This window comes from Rutidosis leptorrhynchoides, chromosome 11 (assembly GCF_046630445.1).
Source record: "Rutidosis leptorrhynchoides isolate AG116_Rl617_1_P2 chromosome 11, CSIRO_AGI_Rlap_v1, whole genome shotgun sequence".
NCBI lineage: Eukaryota > Viridiplantae > Streptophyta > Magnoliopsida > Asterales > Asteraceae > Rutidosis > Rutidosis leptorrhynchoides.
Window position 1 is genome coordinate 265,383,868 of NC_092343.1, and position 24,643 is coordinate 265,408,510.

Below are 24,643 nucleotides of genomic sequence, written 5' to 3' on the forward strand. Positions count from 1 at the left end.
CACTTCATGAGTTTAAATAGGTTTCTCAACAAATCAAGTTCAAACCCTAACTTTGAATATCAAATCAAATAATGAAATTTGGAGTTAGGACTTACCAACACTACCAAAACGTAGCTAAGAACGAGATGAACAACTTTAACACTTGGACCTTGGCGTGATTTCACCTTCTTCCACCTCAAACCAAGCTCTCTCTCTCTACAATTGGGTTTATCTCTCTAAAATGGTTGGGAGTGTGTGTGTGTGTGGGATATGAGTTAGAGATAAGCTTTGGAACTGATCTCAAGCATATAACCCGTTCCCCAAGTGAAAAGACACAAATACCCCCATTTTAAACCCAAAAATGAGTTCAAAATGGACATTCTTCACAAATGCCGCATTTCGTGACTACGGGTCACGTTTCGCGGCACCTCAAATGCGACAAACCATAATGAAACACGATGAAGTGACCAGGACTCAAGATTTAAGCCTGTCGCATTTTGGTCATGTCTGTCGTGTTCTGCGATAGACTGGAATGCGATATACCTATTTAAAATGCGATGATACCAGTTCTTAGAAGTTCAGGGACTGAAGTTGTCTGAATCTGATTCTGATGCGAAATCTGAAAATACATAAGTATAGGTAGACTTTTCCTGACACTTTCTGAGAACACTTCCTGGTGACACTTTCTGGCGACACTTTCTAATGGATTAAAAATTCTGGGTGTTACACAATGAGCACAAGATACTTCTTGTCGAAGTAAACATGATACATAAGTGACAAGCTGGACAACAGAGAAAAGCAGAAGCTTTAGAAGACTGGAAGCAAGAATTAATAGCTTTCCCTTCTTTGTTTAACACCATCTATCTGATGCTCTAGTGGTTACTGAAGCCAAAATTGCAAATTGTATTGTTGGGAGAATATATACTAATACTGGAGCAAGAGCAGATATCATGTACGAGCATTGTTTTGTGCAATTACTAAAAAGAGTGAAAGAGACAATGAAAGACACACTCGTTCCTTTGGAAAGTTTTGATAATGATCCATCATAATCAGAAGGAAGCATACTTTAGAGGTAGTTGTGGGAAAATCACCATATAAAAGAACATCTAACATTGAATTTCTTGTGGTGAAAGAAATTCACAATACAATGTCATTTTGGGACGATCTGCAATGATGACTTTTGGAGCTGTAACATCAACAGTCTATGGAATGATAAAGTTTCCTACACCAGCTGGAGTAGCAACGCTGTACGCAGAACGAAGAAGAGCAATAGAATGTGTATAAATAAATCGAACAACTGTTAAGCCAATAGTTCATGATGATAGTTCTGTGTCACCAAATCCAGCATTCCCAGAACAAAAAATCATTATTGGGAACACATTAACAAAAGAAACAAAAGAAAAGCTTTACAATATTTTAGCAGCAAACTTGGATGTATTCGCATGGCAAGTTTCTGATATGACTGGAATACCACGAAACATTGCTAAACATAAGCTTAATGTGAACCCAAATATTCCACCAGTTTGTCAAAAGAAGATAGGCATGGTTCCAGAACGGAACAAATTCCTTAGAGAAGAGGTTCAAAATTTGGTGGACGTCAAAATTTTAAGAGAAGTCAAGTATCAAACCTGGGTAGCAAACCCAGTACTGGTGAGAAAATCGGATAACACATGGAGGATGTGTGTTGATTTTACAGTATAAATAAAGGTTGTCTAAAGGATAATTATCCTTTGCCAGAAATAGATTGGAAGGTGGAATCTTTAGCTGGATATCGTTTTAAGTGTTTTTTGGATGTTTATAAAGGATATCATCAGATCCCCATGGTAGCACAAGATGAAGATAAAACAGCTTTTCACATGCGGATGGAATTTTCTGTTATGTGAAAATGCCTTTTGGATTAAAGAATGTTAGGGCAACTTATTAGCATGTCATCGATATGGCGTTTAGAGAACAAATAGGCAGGATTGTGGAGGCCTATGTGGATGACATTGTTATCAAAAGCAACACAAAAGAAAGAATGATCAGGGATATTCTTGAAACTTTTGAATCATTACGAAAGATTAACTTGAAGTTAAATCCCCAAAAGTGTACTTTTGGTGTTGAGGAAGGTAAATTTTTGGGTCATGTCGTTACAGAGAGAGAAATAAAATCAAATTCAAAGAAGATTCAAGCAACTGAAAATATGACTTCCCAAAAACAAAGAAAGAGGTGCAAAGTTTAAACGGAAGGCTTGCAGCATTAATAAGGTTTTTGTCTAGAGAGCAGAGCGCTCATTTTCATGAAAGTTTTAAAAAGTTGTTTGAATAAGAAAGATTTTGTGTGGACGACGGAAGCCGAAGCAGCCTTCCAGGATGTTACAAAACTTTTAGAGGAGCGACCAACTTTGATTGCACCAATTGCAGGGGAAACATTAATCCTCTATATAGCAGTATAAGCAGAAGCCATCAGTTCTATCTTAATCGTAGAACGGAATGAAAATATAATGCCAATTTATTTTGTTAGCAAACTGTTACAACAAAGTGAAACCAATTATCCACCAATTGAAAAGTTAGTATATGCTATAGTGCACACAACTAGACGTTTGAGAAGATATTCTTAAGGGCATCCAATTTTAGTATTAACAGATCAGCCAATTAAACAAATATTGAAACACCCAAAATCATCAAGCATTTAGCAAAATGGGTAGTGGAGTTGAGAGAATATGAAATAAACTTTTCACCAAGGCATGCAGTTAAAGGACAAATTTGTGGCAGATTTCCTTTTAGAAACAACAGAAAAAATTGATATTTCACATGACTCAAAAAGCAAAATAAAATATGGAAATTGCATACTGATGGGGCATCAAGTGAAGAAGGAGTAGGTGCATGATTGGTACTTACAAATTCGGAAGGAGAAGAATATACATATGCACTTAAATTTTGTTTTTATGCATCTAATAATGAGGCAGAATATGAGGCGTTGCTCTCCGGCCTCCGCATAGCGACATAAAGGTAAATAAAGCATTTACGTGCGTATATGGACTCTCAGATTGTATCACAACAAGTTAATGGAGCATTTGAGGTAAAAGATGTGTCAATGAAGAGATATTTGCAATTGGTTGAAAAGGTTTCAAAGAATTTTGAAAGTCTGGAAGTCGTGTAAATGTCAAGAAACATGAACAAAAAAGCAGATGTATTGAGCAAATTTGTGACGTTAACATTTGATCATTTACACAAAAAAGTTTTAGTGGAAGTTTTGAAAGACAAGTCAATTGATGAAAAGGTAGTAGTGGCAAAGGTTGAGGAAGGGGGACAATGTTGGATGACTCCCTATATTAAGTATTTGCAAGACGGAACACTACCAGAGGACACTAGAGAAGCAAGATGGATAAAGGTCAGTGCTCCGTTGTACGTGTTGGAGAATGGTGTGCTTTACAGGAAGTCATACAATGGTCCAAATTTGAGGTGTTTGGCACCACAGCAAGCAATAGATGTGGTGAAGGAGATGCATGAAGGCTTATGTGAACAACATTTTGGTTATAGGACCATTGTAGCACGAATTATGAGCCAAGGATATTATTGACAAACAAATTATAGAGATACTGCAGAAACAATCAAAGCATGTGATGCATGCCAGCGACACGGAATAGTTCAGCGTCTACTAAAATATGATTTAATATCAGTTTCATCTGCATGGCCATTTTGCAAATGGGCAATTGATATAGTGGGTCCGTTCCCCGGGAGTGTTGGAAATGCACAATTTTTGGTGGTTGCAGTTGATTTCTTCACCAAATGGGTAGAAGCAAAAGTTTTGACACGGATAATGGGTGAAAACATGAAAAAGTTTGTGTGGAACGATATTGTATGCATATATGGTTTGCCAAGCGAGATTGTAAGTGATAATAGCAAACAGTTAGCTGAAAATCCATTCAAGAGTTGGTGTGAAGGGTTAAGCATTAAACAAACATTCACTTTTGTTTCTCACCCGCAGGCAAACGGCCAAGTTGAAGCAACAAACAAAGAAATTATGGCTGGCATAAAGGCTAGATTGGGTTTAAGTCAGACAAAGTGGGTTGATGAAGTCCCATATTGTGATGACCCGGAAAATTCCGCATTATTAAACTAATTACAAGATAAAATGTTTCTGACACGATAAACAAACAGGTTATGTTGGGTCTCAAAACTTTTGAAATGAGTTTTGTACATTCATTTACCTTTCGTTCATTTCCGGCGATTCACGAACAACTACTCATAAATAGGATATATATATATATATATATATATATATATATATATATATATATATATATATATATATATATATATATATATATATATATATATATATATATATATATATATATATATAAGTGTATAGATATCATACCTGGAAAAGACGTTAACAAAATGATACGAGTATGTTTACAAGACTGAATATATAAAATAATTGACTACATAATAATAAAATTCATTATTAAAATGTAATTATATATATACAATGTATTTTGAATATAATTATACGTATGACTTTATATTACCAAATTATTAAATTTCAAAATATATATTTAATATATTTAACGACATAATAAGATTTATTTTACCACTTATTTTTATAAGATATTAATATAAATATTTAAAAACTTAAGAGTACGTTTATTAAATAATAACATTCTTATATTCCTTTCGATTTATCAAATGAATAGTAAATATACAAATATTATTATTTTATATAATATGGTTTATGGGGTAAACAGTAGTTATAACAATCTTTTTATAACACTTCAAATACTTTAGGGACCATAAACGTAAAAATAATATAATTTCATGAATTATTTTGAACTGAAAGACGTGTTTGCTTTCAATTTATTATTACGAATATTTTAAGAGAAGTGTGAATACATGTCACACTCTTATCCATTTAAGTTTTGTCAAACTCCAAATGTGATATAAAAATTTAAATCAATAGTTATTATTAAATTAGGTAAATATTTAAGAATGTTAAATGAATCTATTATCCTAAAATATACTCCATAAAATTTATAGATAATAATAATTAATAATAAATCAATTAAGGAAAAGTTAATGGTGTTGGTATTAAGTCGGTTGCTTTAAATAAAGATAAGACACTTAATTTCGAATGCAGTAAACTTTACATCTCATAGTTCAATTGATTTGGTTATCTACTCCACAAAGTATAATTCTTAATTACAAGTCTTGTTTTTAGTTATTGCAAATGCATGTACAATTTGAGTATAAAGATAGAGCATGTTCGTCAAGTTTAAATCACAAATATATATATATATATATATATATATATATATATATATATATATATATATATATATATATATATATATATATATATATATGTATATATATATATATATATATATATATATATATATATATATATATATATATATATATATATATATATATATATATATAATTACTCCAGTAACACACATGAACATAATTATACGCCGTAGTTATTCTAGTAAAATATCCAAGTTATTGTAAAGGAACCATGATGGAGACATTTACCAACTATCTTTGTAATATTGTTTTGTGGTGATAAAAGAGGTTCCAGTGTCGTAGGAAATCAAGTTGAATGTTAGATAGTTGAATGTTAGATAACTGAATGTTGGATAGACTTCACAATGGTGGTTTAAAAATTATAAAAATGAGACAGTTAGATCAACTTCCTACTACTATAAATAAATGGTATTGGGAGCATATATAAAACAACACACACATATTTTTTGATTTCTTTCAAAGATTATAGTAGCAATATACTATAAACAAGAAACAAACGGGTGTTTTTATTTCGGGTTTCAAATCATTTAAAACTAACGAAATATTGGATATTGTTCGAGAGTATTGTTCGTGAATCCAAGGCCAACCTTATAATCTTCCTATCTATGCATTTTAACTACAATATTGAATCTCACTATTGAACAGTGGGTTTATAGATTCCTTTTTTAAATGTTTTAAATATTTTTGGACTGAAAATATATACACTTTATTTTATACGCTATGGACACAAGTATTTACTTATTTAATTCTGCACTGAGTTTAAATTGAAAATCCCTTAGCTTTGGTAACTAGTAGCTGTCAGTACATAGGATGTGGACTGGTGGCTGCGGATAATTGTATATAGATCCATAGGGCTTGACATCCCCGTCCGAGCTAGTAGCATTAGCCTTTTAATGGACGTATGTTATTTGAGCTTACGACACGTTGGTTTGCGTGTATTAAAATGAATAGGGTAATTATTATTATAGCGTTAAGTTTAGTTACCAGGGTTCTCTGTTTCGTAGAATCTATTGATAAACTTTTGATAACATCTTGTGGTCCTTCTTTATATATTTATGACTCAAGCAATTAAACCTATAACTCACCAACATTCGTGTTTACCTTTTTAGCATTTTTTATTCTCAGGTCCTTAGACTGCTTCCGCTATGATGTGCTTGTTGCCTACATGGAGTCTCTCATGATTTGTTTAAAGTTTATTGCATTCGAAATAAAACTATATTGTGTAATAAATAATTTGGTTGTGATGTCAACCTGTATTATTTAAACTTAGGGATGGCACCCGCATGTCGTGAGCGCGGATCCACTACATCCATCACCCGCACCCGCGGATTTTTTGATGATCCATTAACCCGCGGATCTTAGTTAACGAATTTATTTTTAGATCCATGCCCGTACCTACGGATATTCGCGGGTGGTGGGTTTACCCTCGGATCTTATTAATGAAGTATATGTACATTAAAGTATTCAAAATTCAAAAATCAAAAATAAATATCATTACATAATTAGTGACATGAAAAACATCATTCAATCATATACCTATGTTTATGATATAATAAAATGAAAAAACATATATTAATTATACTTTCGTTGTTAATATATGTGAAGTTACAATGTTTACAATTAGCAATCAAAATTTATTTGCTAAAACTGATCATATAGTAGGTTGACGAATTACTAAAGTGATAGGTAAAAAATAAATTTGTTAAGATAGTATAATAAAACAAACAACAACATGCTTTGATTATATAATATATGTAATGTGTAGTTGTGGGATGCACTAATTACTAAAACATACGATACCAAAATGATATGAGGAATGTAGAAACATATACGGAGTAAATTATTACCTATAGGCCATTTATTGAAGGTGGAGATTTTCGCCCATTTAGAATAGGTAAATCCGTGGATCATTCAGAAGGGTATTACAGATTTTCAGATCGGATTATACCCGCAACGGATCTATTACATCCATCAACCACCCGCGACCCATCAGCGGGTACAAGATTACATCCATCGCCCACATGTGGGTAAAGATTTTCGTTTTTATCCACGGATCACGGGCGCGGGGACCTGCGGATCTCGGATTTTTTTAGATCCATTGCCATCCCTATTTAAACTTATGTATTTTGGGGATTTCCTTATACTTAAGTAATCACCCACATGTTTATAACTTTATATGTTTACAAAGTCACCTATTTTAATGAATGCAATATTTTTATTAAAATGTCTCATGACTATGAAATCAATGATTAACGTACCGCGTCAATAGCAATTTTGACGGGTCATTTCAGAGCTGAGGTCATAGGGAACCAGAATTTGCATTAGTGTGTCTAACCGGTAATTGTTAGGATGCATTAGCGAGTCTGGACAATGACCGTATCTGTTTTTACCGAATTTTTCTTATCATTACTTGTCGAAAACTGTATACTTAACATATAATTATATTTAAACATATCAGATGTCTCAAATGTCAGATGCTGAGTTTGAGGAACTAGTCAAGAAACATGTGAATGAAAGAATTGCTGCAGTCGAGGCAGCAAAAGCAATAGCCGAAGCAGCAGCCGTGAATACAAACCCACGAAACGGATGCTCATATAAAACCTTTCAAGCATCCCAAAACCTTTCAAGCATGCAAACTACAGACGTTTAGTAGAACTGAGGGACTAGTCGGTCTAACCCGATGGTTCGAAAATATGGAGTCCGTTTTCAAAATCATTAATTGTTCGGACAGAGACAAGTCAAAGTATGCTTCGTGGACGTTCCAAGACGGTGCACTTACTTGGTGGAACAATTATGCTAAGGAAGAATGGATAGATTCGGCATACGATATCTCTGGGGAAGAACTGAAAAAGATGCTAATTGAAGAATATTGTACCTGAAACGAGATTAGAAAGATGGAGACTGAGCTACGTAATCTAAAGGTTGTCGGCACGAATCTCACCAATTATGACAAGCGTTTCATGGAATTAACCTTGTTGTGTCCCGAATTAGTGCCAAACGAGAAGCGAAAGATTGAGATGTATATTGACGGTTTGTCACTCAATATCAAGGAATGTCACATCGTCCAAACTGAAGACGATGCAAGAAGCCATCAGCATGGCACACCAAATCATGGACCAAATCATAGAGAGTTCGATTAAGGCACCAACTACCGAAGTTAAGACAACTGAAGGAAAGAGGAAATGGGAAGACCATAAGGGCAAAAGTACTCACCAACAACACCCGAAGAGGCAAGAGACTTTTAAGGGTAAACAAGATGGGGCAACTGCTAGCCCAAACTACAACGGACCCCATCTATTCTACAAAAGATGTTACACACATCATTCAGGTTATTGCCAGGTGGTCTGTGATAATTGCAACAAGAAAGGTCATGTGGCAAAAGATTGTTATGCCCCCGTTTCTGGAGTGAAGACAAACCCGACCAATGTCAACAAATGTTTTGGATGTGGAAAGCCCGGTCACTTTAAAAATCAATGCCCTGATAAGGAAAAGAACAAAGAACCTGCACTTGGGAGGGAATTTAATATTAATGTCAGTGAAGCGCGTGAGGACACTAATCTTGTTACGGGTACGTTTACCATTAATAATCAACTAGCTTCTATTATGCTTGATACTGGTGCTGATAGAAGTTATATGTGTAGAGACTTTAGTTCTAAACTGAATTGTTCATCATTGCCTCTAGACAATAAATATACTATTGAATTAGCTAATGGTAAATTGATAAAAGCATATAAAATTGCCATGGTTGTGAGATAAACCTTGTAGGAGAAACATTCAAAATTGATTTGATACCTGTAGAATTAGGAAGTTTTGACGTAATCGTTGGCATGGACTGGATGTTCAAAACAAGAGCGGAAGTTGTTTGTGCTGAGAAAGCGATCCGAATCCCTCGTAAGGATGAAATGTCATTAATGATTTTTTGGGGAGAAGAGCAACTCGAAGCTGAACCTTATTAGCTATATGAAGGCCCAGAAACTTATAAGAAAAGGTTGTTATGCCATTCTGGCACATGTGAAGAAAATTAAAACTGAGGAAAGAAGCATTGACGACGTGTCGGTTGTGAGAGAATATCCCGAAGTGTTTCTAGAATAATTACCTGGGTTACCTCCACACAGATGTGCAGAATTCCAGACTGATCTCGTACCAGAAGACGTACCTATAGCCCGATCCCCATATAGACTTGCACCTTCTGAGATGCAAGAATTACAAAGCTAATTACAAATTATCGGATCGTGGATTTATTCGTCCCAGTTTTTCACCTTAGGGTGCTCCTATTTTGTTTGTCAAGAAGAAGGATGGATCCATGAGGATGTGCATAGATTACCGAGAATTAAACAAACTAATGATCAAGAATCGGTATCCATTACCGAGGATTGATGATTTGTTTGATATGTTGTAAGGATCAAGTGTTTATTCTAAGATTGACTAACGCTCCGGATATCATCAGCTGAGAGTGAAGGAAGAAGATATTCCTAAAACCGCGTTCAAAACCCGTTACGGTCAATATGAGTTTTTAGTCATGCCGTTTGGATTGACTAATGCTCCAGCAGTGTTTATGGATCTAATGAACCGCGTCTGCAGGCCCTATTTAGACAAATTCTTTATTGTTTTTATCAACGACATATTGATTTACTCGAAGAACAAGGATGAACATGAGCAACATTTAAGGCTGGTGTTAAAACTACTCAAGAAAGAAGAATTGTATGTCAAATTTTCTAAGTGTGATTTCTGGTTACAAGAAGTAAAATTCTTGGGTTATGTTGTTAGTAAACAAGGAATCCAGGTTGACCCTGCCAAGATCGAAGCCATTAGTAAATGGGAAACCACGACGACTCCAACACAAATCCGCCATTTTTTAGGCCTTGTTGGTTACTACAGAAGATTCATTCAAGATTTCTCTAAAATCGCCAAACCCTTAACTGCATTGACTCAAAAGGGAAAAAAGTATGGTTGGTCCACGGAACAGAAATCTGTATTCCAGTTATTAAAGAAGAAGTTAACATTTGTGCCCATTTTATCATTGCCAGAAGAAAATGATAATTTTGTGATTTATTGTGACGCTTGAAATGTCCCATTCATATTGATTATAAACGTTCCATATTAATTGATTTCGTCGCGAGGTTTTGACCTCTATATGAGACGTTTTTCAAAGACTACATTCATTTTTAAAACAACCATAACCTTTATTTTATCGATAAAGGTTTAAAAAGCATTACGTAGATTATCAAATAATGATAATCTAAAATATACAGTTTACACACGACCATTACATAATGGTTTACAATAAGAATATATTACATCAAAAATAGTTTCTTGAATGCAGTTTTTACACAATATCATACAAGCATGGACTCCAAATCTTGTCCCTATTTTAGTATGCAACAGCGGAAGCTCTTAATAATCACCTGAGAATAAACATGCTTAAAACGTCAACAAAAATGTTGGTGAGTTATAGGTTTAACCTATATATTATCAAATCATAATAATAGACCACAAGATTTCATTTTTATAACACATCTCATATCAGACATTTAGCAAACTGCATAGAGATAAAAATCATTCATATGTTGAACACCTGGTAACCGGCATTAACAAGATGCATATAGAATATCCCCTATCATTCCGGGACTCCCTTCGGACATGATAAATTCGAAGTACTAAAGCATCCGGTACTTTGGATGGGGCTTGTTGGGCCCAATAGATCTATCTTAAGGATTCGCGTCAATTAGGGTGTCTGTTCCCTAATTCTTAGATTACCAGACTAAAAAGGGGCATATTCGATTTAATAATTCAACCATAGAATGTAGTTTCGATTACTTGTGTCTATTTCTTAAAATAGTTATAAAAGCAGCGCATGTATTCTCAGTCCCAAAAATATTTTAGATTGTAAAGTGGGACTATAACTCACTTTCACATATTTTTACTTTGCCGAAATTAAGACTTGGCCACTTGTCGATTCACGAACCTATAAAAATGTGTACATATATATCAAAGTATGATCGAAATATATTCACAACATTTTTTATTACGTTTTTATGATTTAAGTTTGTTAAGTTAGCAGTCCTCGTTAGTAACCTACAACTAGTTGTCCACAGTTAGATGTACAGAAATAAATCAATATATATTATCTTGAATCAATCCACGACCCAGTGTATACACGTCTTAGACTAGATCACAATTCAAAGTATATATATTTTTGGAATCAACCTCAACCCTGTATAGCTAACTCAAACATTACTGCATATAGAGTGTCTATGGTTGTTCCAAATAATATATATAGATGGGTCGATATGATATGTCAAAACATTGTATACGTGTCTATGGTATCCCAAGATTACATAATATGTATAATACAATATAAATTAGTTAGGATATGTTTAGTCTAGAATTGTTACAAAATTTTCGTAGCTAAAACTAGCAAGTTTATCAAATTTTGTTTTACCCGTCATTTCTTCGTTTCAAATCCGTTTTGAGTGATTCAAGTTGCTATGGTTTCAAAATAAACTAAAATTTATGAAAATAAATAGAAAAAGTGTAAGTTTATAGTCAGAAATATAGGTTACAAGCCATTTTTTAAAGAGGTAGTCATTTCCGTCGAAAAAACGACATCTTGATGACCATTTTGAAAAACATACTTTCACTTTGTGTTTAACCATGATTTTTGGATATAGTATCATGTTCATATGTAATATCATTTTTCTAGAAAACAAACTTCTAATTCAAAGATTAAGATACTTTTTATTTTTTTTAACCCAAAACAGCCCCCAATTTCACTACGACGGCGTATGTCCGGTTGTACGTTGTTCTTCGTGTTTCCAGGTTTTAAATCATTAAGTTAGCATATCATATAGATATAGAACATGTGTTTAGTTAATTTTAAAAGTCAAGTTAGTAGGATTAACTTTATTTGCGAACAAGTTTAGAATTGACTAAACTATGTTCTAGTGATTACAAGTTTAAATCTTCGAATAAGATAGCTTTATATGTATGAATCGAATGATATTATGAACATCATTACTACCTTAAGTTTAGTAGGTAAACCTACTATAAGTGACAAGAAATGATCTAGCTTCAAAAGAATCTTGGATGGCTTGAAAGTTCTTGAAGTAGAATCATGACACGAAAACAAGTTCAAGTAAGAATTCTGCTCTAATTAAGATTGTTATAGTTATAGAAATTGAATCAAAGTTTGAATATGAGTATTACCTTGAATTAGAGAGATAAACTACTGTAAGTAACAAAGGTTTCTTGATCTTGGATGATTACTTGGAATGGATTAGAAAGCTTGGAAGTAATCTTGCAAACTTGAAAGTGTTCTTGGTTTTATGAAACTAGAACTTATAGAATATATGAAGAACACTTAGAACTTGAAGATATAACTTGAGAGAGATCAATTAGATAAAGAAAATTGAAGAATTAAAGTGTTTGTAGGTGTTTTTGGTCGTTGGTATATGGATTAGATATAAAGGATGTGTAAGTTTGTTTTCATGTAAATAATTGATGAATGATTTATAATATTTTTTGTAATTTTGTGAGATATTTCATGTTAGTTGCCAAATGATGGTTCACACATGTTTAATGACTCACATGAGCTGCTAAGGAGCTGATCATTGAAGTGTATATACCAATAGTATATACATCTAGAAGCTGTGTATTGTACGAGTACGAATACGGGTGCATACGAGTAGAATTATTGATGAAAATGAATGAGGATATAATTGTAAGAATTTTTTTTTAAGTAGAAGTGCTTTGATATGTGTCTTGAAGTCTTTCAAAAGTGTACTAATACATCTAAATATACTACATGTATATACATTTTAACTTGAGTCGTTAAGTCATCGTTAGTCGTTACATGTAAGTGTTGTTTTGAAACCTTTAAGTTAACGATCTTGTTAAATGTAATTAATTCATTGTTATTATACTTAAATGAGATGTTAAATTGTTATGTTAACATTATAACATGGTGTATGAATATATCTTAACATCATATATATATATATATATATATATATATATATATATATATATATATATATGTTAAAATACTATTACAACGATAATCGTTACGTATATATATTGTTTCGAAATTCTTAAGTTAGTAGTCTTGTTTTACATATGTAGTTCATTGTTAATATACTTAATGATATATATAATTATCATTTTATCATGTTAAATATAGTGTAACAATATCTTAATATGATACATATGTATTTAGTAAGACGTTGTTATAAGGATAATCGTTATATATATCGTTTCGAGTTTCTTAACTTAGTAGTCTCATTTTTATGTATATAACTCATTGTTAATATACCTAGTGATATACTTACTTATCATAATATCATGTTAACTATATATATATATATATATATATATATATATATATATATATATATATATATATATATATCCATATATATATCATCATATAGTTTTTACAAGTTTTAACGTTCGTGAATCGTCGGTCAACTTGGGTGGTCAATTGTCTACATGACACTCATTTCAAATAATCAAGTCTTAACAAGTTTGATTTCTTAACATGTTGGAAACATTTAATCATGTAAATATCAATTTCATTTAATATATATAAACATGGAAAAGTTCGGGTCACTACAGTACCTACCCGTTAAATAAATTTCGTCCCGAAATTTTAAGTTGTAGAAGGTGTTGACGAATCTTCTGGAAATAGGTGCGGGTGTTTCTTCTTCATCTGATCTTCACGTTCCCAGGTGAACTCGGGTCCTCTACGAGCATTCCATCGAACCTTAACAATTGGTATCTTGTTCTGCTTAAGTCTTTTAACCTCACGATCCATTATTTCGACGGGTTCTTCAAAAAATTGAAGTTTTTCGTTGATTTGGATTTCGTCTAATGGAATAGTGAGATCTTCTGTAGCAAAACATTTCTTCAAATTCGAGACGTGGAAAGTGTTATGTACAGCTGCGAGTTGTTGAGGTAACTCATGAAATGTCCCGTTCTTATTGATTAAAAACGTTCCATATTAATTGATTTCGTTGCAAGGTTTTGACCTCTATATGAGACGTTTTTCAAAGACTGCATTCATTTTAAAACAAACCATAACCTTTATTTCATCAATAAAGGTTTAAAAAGCTTTACGTAGATTATCAAATAATGATAATCTAAAATATCCTGTTTACACACGACCATTACATAATGGTTTACAATACAAATATGTTACAACAAAATAAGTTTCTTGAATGCAGTTTTTACACAATATCATACAAGCATGGACTCCAAATCTCGTCCTTATTTAAGTATGCGACAGCGGAAGCTCTTAATAATCACCTGAGAATAAACATGCTTAAAACGTCAACAAAAATGTTGGTGAGTTATAGGTTTAACCTATATATATCAAATCATAATAATAGACCACAAGATTTCATATTTCAATACACATCCCATACATAGAGATAAAAATCATTCATATGGTGAACACCTGGTAACCGACATTTAACAAGATGCATATATAAGAATATCCCCATCATTCCGGGACACCCTTCGGATATGATATAAATTTCGAAGTACTAAAGCATCCGGTACTTTGGATGGGGTTTGTTAGGCCCAATAGATCTATCTTTAGGATTCGCGTCAATTAGGGTGTCTGTTCCCTAATTCATAGATTACCAGACTTAATAAAAAGGGGCATATTCGATTTCGATAATTCAACCATAGAATGTAGTTTCACGTACTTGTGTCTATTTTGTAAATCATTTATAAAACCTGCATGTATTCTCATCCCAAAAATATTAGATTTTAAAAGTGGGACTATAACTCACTTTCACAGATTTTTACTTCGTCGGGAAGTAAGACTTGGCCACTGGTTGATTCACGAACCTATAACAATATATACATATATATCAAAGTATGTTCAAAATATATTTACAACACTTTTAATATATTTTGATGTTTTAAGTTTATTAAGTCAGCTGTCCTCGTTAGTAACCTACAACTAGTTGTCCACAGTTAGATGTACAGAAATAAATCGATAAATATTATCTTGAATCAATCCACGACCCAGTGTATACGTATCTCAGTATTGATCACAACTCAAACTATATATATTTTGGAATCAACCTCAACCCTGTATAGCTAACTCCAACATTCACATATAGAGTGTCTATGGTTGTTCCGAAATATATATAGATGTGTCGACATGATAGGTCGAAACATTGTATACGTGTCTATGGTATCTCAAGATTACATAATATACAATACAAGTTGATTAAGTTATGGTTGGAATAGATTTGTTACCAATTTTCACGTAGCTAAAATGAGAAAAATTATCCAATCTTGTTTTACCCATAACTTCTTCATTTTAAATCCGTTTTGAGTGAATCAAATTGCTATGGTTTCATATTGAACTCTATTTTATGAATCTAAACAGAAAAGTATAGGTTTATAGTCGGAAAAATAAGTTACAAGTCGTTTTTGTAAAGGTAGTCATTTCAGTCGAAAGAACGACGTCTAGATGACCATTTTAGAAAACATACTTCCACTTTGAGTTTAATCATAATTTTTGTATATAGTTTCATGTTCATAATAAAAATCATTTTCTCAGAATAACAACTTTTAAATCAAAGTTTATCATAGTTTTTAATTAACTAACCCAAAACAGCCCGCGGTGTTACTACGACGGCGTAAATCCGGTTTTACGGTGTTTTTCGTGTTTCTAGGTTTTAAATCATTAAGTTAGCATATCATATAGATATAGAACATGTGTTTAGTTGATTTTAAAAGTCAAGTTAGAAGGATTAACTTTTGTTTGCGAACAAGTTTAGAATTAACTAAACTATGTTCTAGTGATTACAAGTTTAAACCTTCGAATAAGATAGCTTTATATGTATGAATCGAATGATGTTATGAACATCATTACTACCTTAATTTCCTTGGATAAACCTACTGGAAAAGAGAAAAATGGATCTAGCTTCAATGGATCCTTGGATGGCTCGAAGTTCTTGAAGCAGAATCATGACACGAAAACAAGTTCAAGTAAGATTATCACTTGAAATAAGATTGTTATAGTTATAGAAATTGAACCAAAGTTTGAATATGATTATTACCTTGTATTAGAATGATAACCTACTGTAAGAAACAAAGATTTCTTGAGGTTGGATGATCACCTTACAAGGTTGGAAGTGAGCTAGCAAACTTGAAAGTATTCTTGATTTTATGAAACTAGAACTTTTGGAATTTATGAAGAACACTTAGAACTTGAAGATAGAACTTGAGAGAGATCAATTAGATGAATAAAATTGAAGAATGAAAGTGTTTGTAGGTGTTTTTGGTCGTTGGTGTATGGATTAGATATAAAGGATATGTAATTTTGTTTTCATGTAAATAAGTCATGAATGATTACTCATATTTTTGTAATTTTATGAGATATTTCATGCTAGTTGCCAAATGATGGTTCCCACATGTGTTAGGTGACTCACATGGGCTGCTAAGAGCTGATCATTGGAGTGTATATACCAATAGTACATACATCTAAAAGTTGTGTATTGTACGAGTACGAATACGGGTGCATACGAGTAGAATTGTTGATGAAACTGAACGAGGATATAATTGTAAGCATTTTTGTTAAGTAGAAGTATTTTGATAAGTGTATTGAAGTCTTTCAAAAGTGTATAAATACATATTAAAACACTACATGTATATACATTTTAACTGAGTCGTTAAGTCATCGTTAGTCGTTACATGTAAGTGTTGTTTTGAAACCTTTAGGTTAACGATCTTGTTAAATGTTGTTAACCCAATGTTTATAATATCAAATGAGATTTTAAATTATTATATTATCATGATATTATCATGTATGAATATCTCTTAATATGATATATATACATTAAATGTCTTTACAACAATAATCGTTACATATATGTCTCGTTTAAAAATCATTAAGTTAGTAGTCTTGTTTTTACATATGTAGTCCATTTATATGTCATCATATAGTTTTTACAAGTTTTAACGTTCGTGAATCACCGATCAACTTGGGTGGTCAATTGTCTATATGAAACATATTTCAATTAATCAAGTCTTAACAAGTTTGATTGCTTAACATGTTGGAAACATTTAATCATGTAAATATCAATCTCAATTAATATATATAAACATGGAAAAGTTCGGGTCACTACAGTACCTACCCGTTAAATAAATTTCGTCCCGAAATTTTAAGCTGTTGAAGGTGTTGACGAATCTTCTGGAAATAGATGCGGGTATTTCTTCTTCATCTGATCTTCACGCTCCCAGGTGAACTCGGGTCCTCTACGAGCATTCCATCGAACCTTAACAATTGGTATCTTGTTTTGCTTAAGTCTTTTAACCTCACGATCCATTATTTCGACGGGTTCTTCGATGAATTGAATTTTTTCGTTGATTTGGATTTCATCTAACGGAATAGTGACATCTTCTTTAGCAAAACATTTCTTCAAATTCGAGACGTGGAAAGTGTTATGTACAGCTGCGAGTTGTTGAGGTAACTCAAGTCGGTAAGCTACTGGTCCGACACGATCAATAATCTTGAATGGTCCAATATACCTTGGATTTAATTTCCCTCGTTTACCAAATCGAACAACGCCTTTCCAAGGTGCAACTTTAAGCATGACCATCTCTCCAATTTCAAATTCTATATTTTTTCTTTTAATGTCAGCGTAGCTCTTTTGTCGACTTTGGGCGGTTTTCAACCGTTGTTGAATTTGGATGATCTTCTCGGTAGTTTCTTGTATAATCTCCGGACCCGTAATCTGTCTATCCCCCACTTCACTCCAACAAATCGAAGACCTGCACTTTCTACCATAAAGTGCTTCAAATGGCGCCATCTCAATGCTTGAATGGTAGCTGTTGTTGTAGGAAAATTCTGCTAACGGTAGATGTCGATCCCAACTGTTTCCGAAATCAATAACACATGCTCGTAGCATGTCTTCAAGTGTTTGTATCGTCCTTTCGCTCTGCCCATCAGTTTGTGGATGATAGGCAGTACTCATGTCTAGACGAGATCCTAATGCTTGCTGTAATGTCTGCCAGAATCTTGAAATAAATCTGCCATCCCTATCAGAGATAATAGAGATTGGTATTCCATGTCTGGAGACGACTTCCTTCAAATACAGTCGTGCTAACTTCTCCATCTTGTCATCTTCTCTTATTGGCAGGAAGTGTGCTGATTTGGTGAGACGATCAACTATTACCCAAATAGTATCAAAACCACTTGCAGTCCTTGGCAATTTAGTGATGAAATCCATGGTAATGTTTTCCCATTTCCATTCTGGGATTTCGGGTTGTTGAAGTAGACCTGATGGTTTCTGATGCTCTGCTTTGACCTTAGAACACGTCAAACATTCTCCTACGTATTTAGCAACATCGGCTTTCATACCCGGCCACCAAAAATGTTTCTTGAGATCCTTGTACATCTTCCCCGTTCCAGGATGTGTTGAGTATCTGGTTTTATGAGCTTCTCTAAGTACCATTTCTCTCATATCTCCAAATTTTGGTACCCAAATCCTTTCAGCCCTATACCGGGTTCCGTCTTCCCGAATATTAAGATGCTTCTCCGATCCTTTGGGTATTTCATCCTTTAAATTTCCCTCTTTTAAAACTCCTTGTTGCGCCTCCTTTATTTGAGTAGTAATGTTATTATGAATCATTATATTCATAGATTTTACTCGAATGGGTTCTCTGTCCTTCCTGCTCAAGGCATCGGCTACCACATTTGCCTTCCCCGGGTGGTAACGAATCTCAAAGTCGTAATCATTCAATAATTCAATCCACCTACGCTGCCTCATATTCAGTTGTTTCTGATTAAATATGTGTTGAAGACTTTTGTGGTCGGTATATATAATACTTTTGACCCCATATAAGTAGTGCCTCCAAGTCTTTAATGCAAAAACAACCGCGCCTAATTCCAAATCATGCGTCGTATAATTTTGTTCGTGAATCTTCAATTGTCTAGACACATAAGCAATCACCTTCGTTCGTTGCATTAATACACAACCGAGACCTTGCTTTGATGCATCACAATAAATCACAAAATCATCATTCCCTTCAGGCAATGACAATATAGGTGCCGTAGTTAGCTTTTTCTTCAATAACTGAAACGCTTTCTCTTGTTCATCATTCCATTCAAATTTCTTCTCTTTATGCGTTAATGCAGTCAAGGGTTTTGCTATTCTGGAAAAGTCTTGGATGAACCTTCTGTAGTAACCAGCTAGTCCTAAAAACTGGCGTATGTGTTTCGGAGTTTTCGGGGTTTCCCACTTTTCAACAGTTTCTATCTTTGCCGGATCCACCTTAATACCTTCTTTGTTCACTATGTGACCGAGGAATTGAACTTCTTCCAACCAAAATGCACACTTTGAAAACTTAGCGTACAATTCTTCCTTCCTCAATACTTCTAACACCTTTCTCAAATGTTCACCGTGTTCTTGGTCATTCTTTGAGTAAATAAGTATGTCATCAATGACAAACAATGACAAACTTGTCAAGGTATGGTCCACACACTCGGTTCATAAGGTCCATGAACACAGCTGGTGCATTAGTTAAACCAAACGGCATGACCATAAACTCATAATGACCGTAACGTGTTCTGAAAGCAGTCTTTGGAATATCATCTTCTTTCACCCGCATTTGATGATACCCGGAACGTAAGTCAATCTTTGAATAAACAGACGAGCCTTGTAGTTGATCAAATAAGTCGTCGATTCTCGGTAGTGGGTAGCGGTTCTTGATGGTAAGTTTGTTCAACTCTCGGTAGTCGATACACAACCTGAATGTACCATCTTTCTTCTTGACAAACAAAACAGGAGCTCCCCACGGTGATGTGCTTGGTCGAATGAAACCACGCTCTAAAAGTTCTTGTAATTGGCTTTGCAGTTCTTTCATCTCGCTGGGTGCGAGTCTGTAAGGAGCACGAGCTATTGGTGCAGCTCCTGGTACAAGATCTATTTGAAATTCAACGGATCGATGTGGGGGTAATCCCGGTAATTCTTTCGGAAATACATCGGGAAATTCTTTTGCAATGGAAACATCATTGATGCTCTTTTCTTCAGTTTGTACTTTCTCGACGTGTGCTAGAACAGCATAGCAACCTTTTCTTATTAGTTTTTGTGCCTTCAAATTACTAATAAGATGTAGCTTCGTGTTGCCCTTTTCTCCGTACACCATTAAGGGTTTTCCTTTTTCTCGTATAATGCGAATTGCATTTTTGTAACAAACGATCTCCGCTTTCACTTCTTTCAACCAGTCCATACCGATTATCACATCAAAACTCCCTAACTCTACTGGTATCAAATCAATCTTAAATGTTTCGCTAACCAGTTTAATTTCTCGATTCCGACATATATTATCTGCTGAAATTAATTTACCATTTGCTAATTCGAGTAAAAATTTACTATCCAAAGGCGTCAATGGATAACTTAATTTAGCACAAAAATCTCTACTCATATAGCTTCTATCCGCACCCGAATCAAATAAAACGTAAGCAGATTTATTGTCAATAAGAAACGTACCCGTAACAAGCTCCGGGTCTTCCTGTGCCTCTACCGCATTAATATTGAAAACTCTTCCACGGCCTTGTCCATTCGTGTTCTCCTGGTTCGGGCAATTTCTAATAATGTGGAATGGTTTTCCACATTTATAACAAACTACATTGGCATAACTTGCTCCGACACTACTTGCTCCGCCATTACTCGTTCCGACACCATTTGTTCCTTTCGTTCTATTAACCCCTGGTCCGTAGACCTCACACTTCGCCGCGCTATGACCATTTCTTTTACACTTGTTGCAAAATTTGGTGCAGAACCCCGAGTGATTCTTTTCACACCTTTGGCATAGCTGCTTCTGATTGTTGTTGTTGTTGCGGTTATTATTGTTGTTGGAATGATTGTTGTAGTTGCTGTTGTTGTTGTTGTTGTTGTTGTTGGGCCGTTTGTTGTAGTTGCGATTGATTTTGCGATTGTTGGGATAATTGTTGCGATTATTGTTGTAATTGCTGTTGTTGTTGTATTGGTGATTCTTATCACCGTTTTCCTCCCACTTACTTTTGACTTGCTTCACATTGGCCTCTTCAGCAGTCTGTTCTTTAATTCTTTCTTCAATCTGGTTCACTAGTTTGTGAGCCATTCTACATGCCTGTTGTATGGAGGCGGGCTCGTGTGAACTTATATCTTCTTGGATTCTTTCCGGTAATCCTTTCACAAACGCGTCGATCTTCTCTTCCTCATCTTCGAATGCTCCGGACACAATAGGCACAATTCTGTGAATCGTCTTTCGTACGTGGTAATATCAAATCTTTGGGTTCGTAACCCTCTAAGTTCTGTCTTGAGCTTATTGACCTCGGTTCTGGGACGGTACTTCTTGTTCATCAAGTGCTTGAATGCTGACCACGGTAGTGCGTACGCATCATCTTGTCCCACTTGCTCTAGATAGGTATTCCACCATGTTAACGCAGAACCTGTGAAGGTATGCGTAGCGTACTTCACTTTGTCCTCTTCAGTACACTTACTTATGGCAAAAACCGATTCGACCTTCTCGGTCCACCGTTTCAATCCGATCGGTCCTTCAGTTCCATCAAATTCCAAAGGTTTGCAGGCAGTGAATTCTTTGTAGGTGCATCCTACACGATTTCCTGTACTGCTAGATCCAAGGTTATTGTTGGTATGTAGCGCAGCCTGTACTGCGGCTATGTTTGAAGCAAGAAAGGCACGAAATTCCTCTTGGCTCATATTCAAGGTGTGTCGAGTAGTCGGTGCCATTTCCTTCAAAATAGTCAAATGAACAAGTTAATCATACAGAATATTAAGAGTAGTCAATAGTATTTCGTAGCATAATATGAACTCATTTATAAAAGCTTTTTCTTCATATTAGCGTTTTATAAGTTTAAATTCGGGTAGTACCTACCCGTTAAGTTCATACTTAGTAGCTAATATACAATTCAACTACTACAATTCTATATGAAAAACTGATTATAATAATATTTCGCGTTCAAACTTTTACACAATATTTTACAAACTTACAATACCGCTTATTTTACATATAGCATGAAATATAGCACACAATAAATTTGATACAAGATGGTTGTGAAGATAATTCTAGCTAGTACACAAGTCGTTCAGCAAAGGCAATAAAGACATGTAATTCATACGTCCAGAAACAAGTCATGCATTCTGGTTTTACTAGGATTACTTTCCATCCTTGGTCTTGTGGAACATAATCGTTATGGCCGTTGATAAGACATCGTGTTGTAACGTCGTCAAAGGGACGAGGGTTACGTAATGTCCAACAGTCCCGTAACAATCTAAAAACCTCATTTCTTACCCCAATTACCGACTCCGTCACTTGTGGGAACGTTTTGTTTAATAGTTGTAGCCCGATGTTCTTGTTCTCACTTTGGTGAGAAGCGAACATTACTAATCCGTAACTATAACATGCTTCTTTATGTTGCATGTTAGCCGCTTTTTCTAAATCACGAAGTCCAATATTCGGATATTTTGAGTCAAAATAATTTCTTAACCCATTGCGTAAAATAGCATTTGGGTTCCCCGCAATATATGCGTCAAAGTAAACACATCGTAACTTATGGATTTCCCAATGTGATATCCCCCATCTTTCGAACGAAAGCCTTTTATAAACCAAGGCATTCTTGGAACGTTCTTCGAATGTCTTACAAACTGATCTCGCCTTAAATAGTTGTGCCGAAGAATTCCGACCGACTCTAGACAAGATTTCATCAATCATGTCTCCGGGTAGGTCTCTTAAAATATTGGGTTGTCTATCCATTTTGTGTTTTTATACTGTAAAATAGACAAGAGTTAGATTCATAAAAAAAATACTTATTAATACAAGCAATTTTTACATATATCATAAAGCATAAGCACACTATATTACATATATTACACCACACGAATACAACTATCTTATTCCGACTCGCTTGTTTCTTCTTCTTCAGTTTTGGTTCGTTTTGCCAAGTTTCTAGGGATATATGATGTTCCCCTAATACGAGCTGTAATTTTCCACATTGGTTTAGAAAAACCTGGTGGTTTAGAGGTTCCCGGGTCATTGTTACAACTTAAGGACTTCGGGGGTTGACGATACATATAAAGTTCATCGGGGTTGGAATTAGATTTCTCTATTTTTATGCCCTTTCCCTTATTATTTTCTTTTGCCTTTTTAAATTCAGTTGGGGTAATTTCTATAACATCATCGGAATTCTCGTCGGAATCCGATTCATCGGAGAATTGGTAATCCTCCCAATATTTTGCTTCCTTGGCGGAAACACCATTGACCATAATTAACCTTGGTCGGTTGGTTGAGGATTTCTTTTACTTAACCGTTTTATTATTTCCCCCACCGGTTCTATTTCTTCATCTGGTTCCGATTCTTCTTCCGGTTCCGATTCTTCTTCCGGTTCCGACTCTTCTTCCGGTTCCTCTTCGGGAACTTGTGAATCAGTCCACGAATCATTCCAATTTACATTTGACTCTTCATTATTATTAGGTGAGTCAATGGGACTTGTTCTAGAGGTAGACATCTATCACATAATATCAAACGCGTTAAGAGATTAATATATCACATAATATTCACATGTTAAAAATATATAGTTTCCAATAAAATTTGTTAAGCAATCATTTTTCAAGTAAACACGGTCGAAGTCCAGACTCACTAATGCATCCTAACAAACTCGATAAGACACACTAATGCAAAATTCTGGTTCTCTAAGACCAACGCTCGGATACCAACTGAAATGTCCCGTTCTTATTGATTAAAAACGTTCCATATTAATTGATTTCGTTGCGAGGTTTTGACCTCTATATGAGACGTTTTTCAAAGACTGCATTCATTTTAAAACAAACCATAACCTTTATTTCATCAATAAAGGTTTAAAAAGCTTTACGTAGATTATCAAATAATGATAATCTAAAATATCCTGTTTACACACGACCATTACATAATGGTTTACAATACAAATATGTTACAACAAAATAAGTTTCTTGAATGCAGTTTTTACACAATATCATACAAGCATGGACTCCAAATCTCGTCCTTATTTAAGTATGCGACAGCGGAAGCTCTTAATAATCACCTGAGAATAAACATGCTTAAAACGTCAACAAAAATGTTGGTGAGTTATAGGTTTAACCTATATATATCAAATCATAATAATAGACCACAAGATTTCATATTTCAATACACATCCCATACATAGAGATAAAAATCATTCATATGGTGAACACCTGGTAACCGATATTTAACAAGATGCATATATAAGAATATCCCCATCATTCCGGGACACCCTTCGGATATGATATAAATTTCGAAGTACTAAAGCATCCGGTACTTTGGATGGGGTTTGTTAGGCCCAATAGATC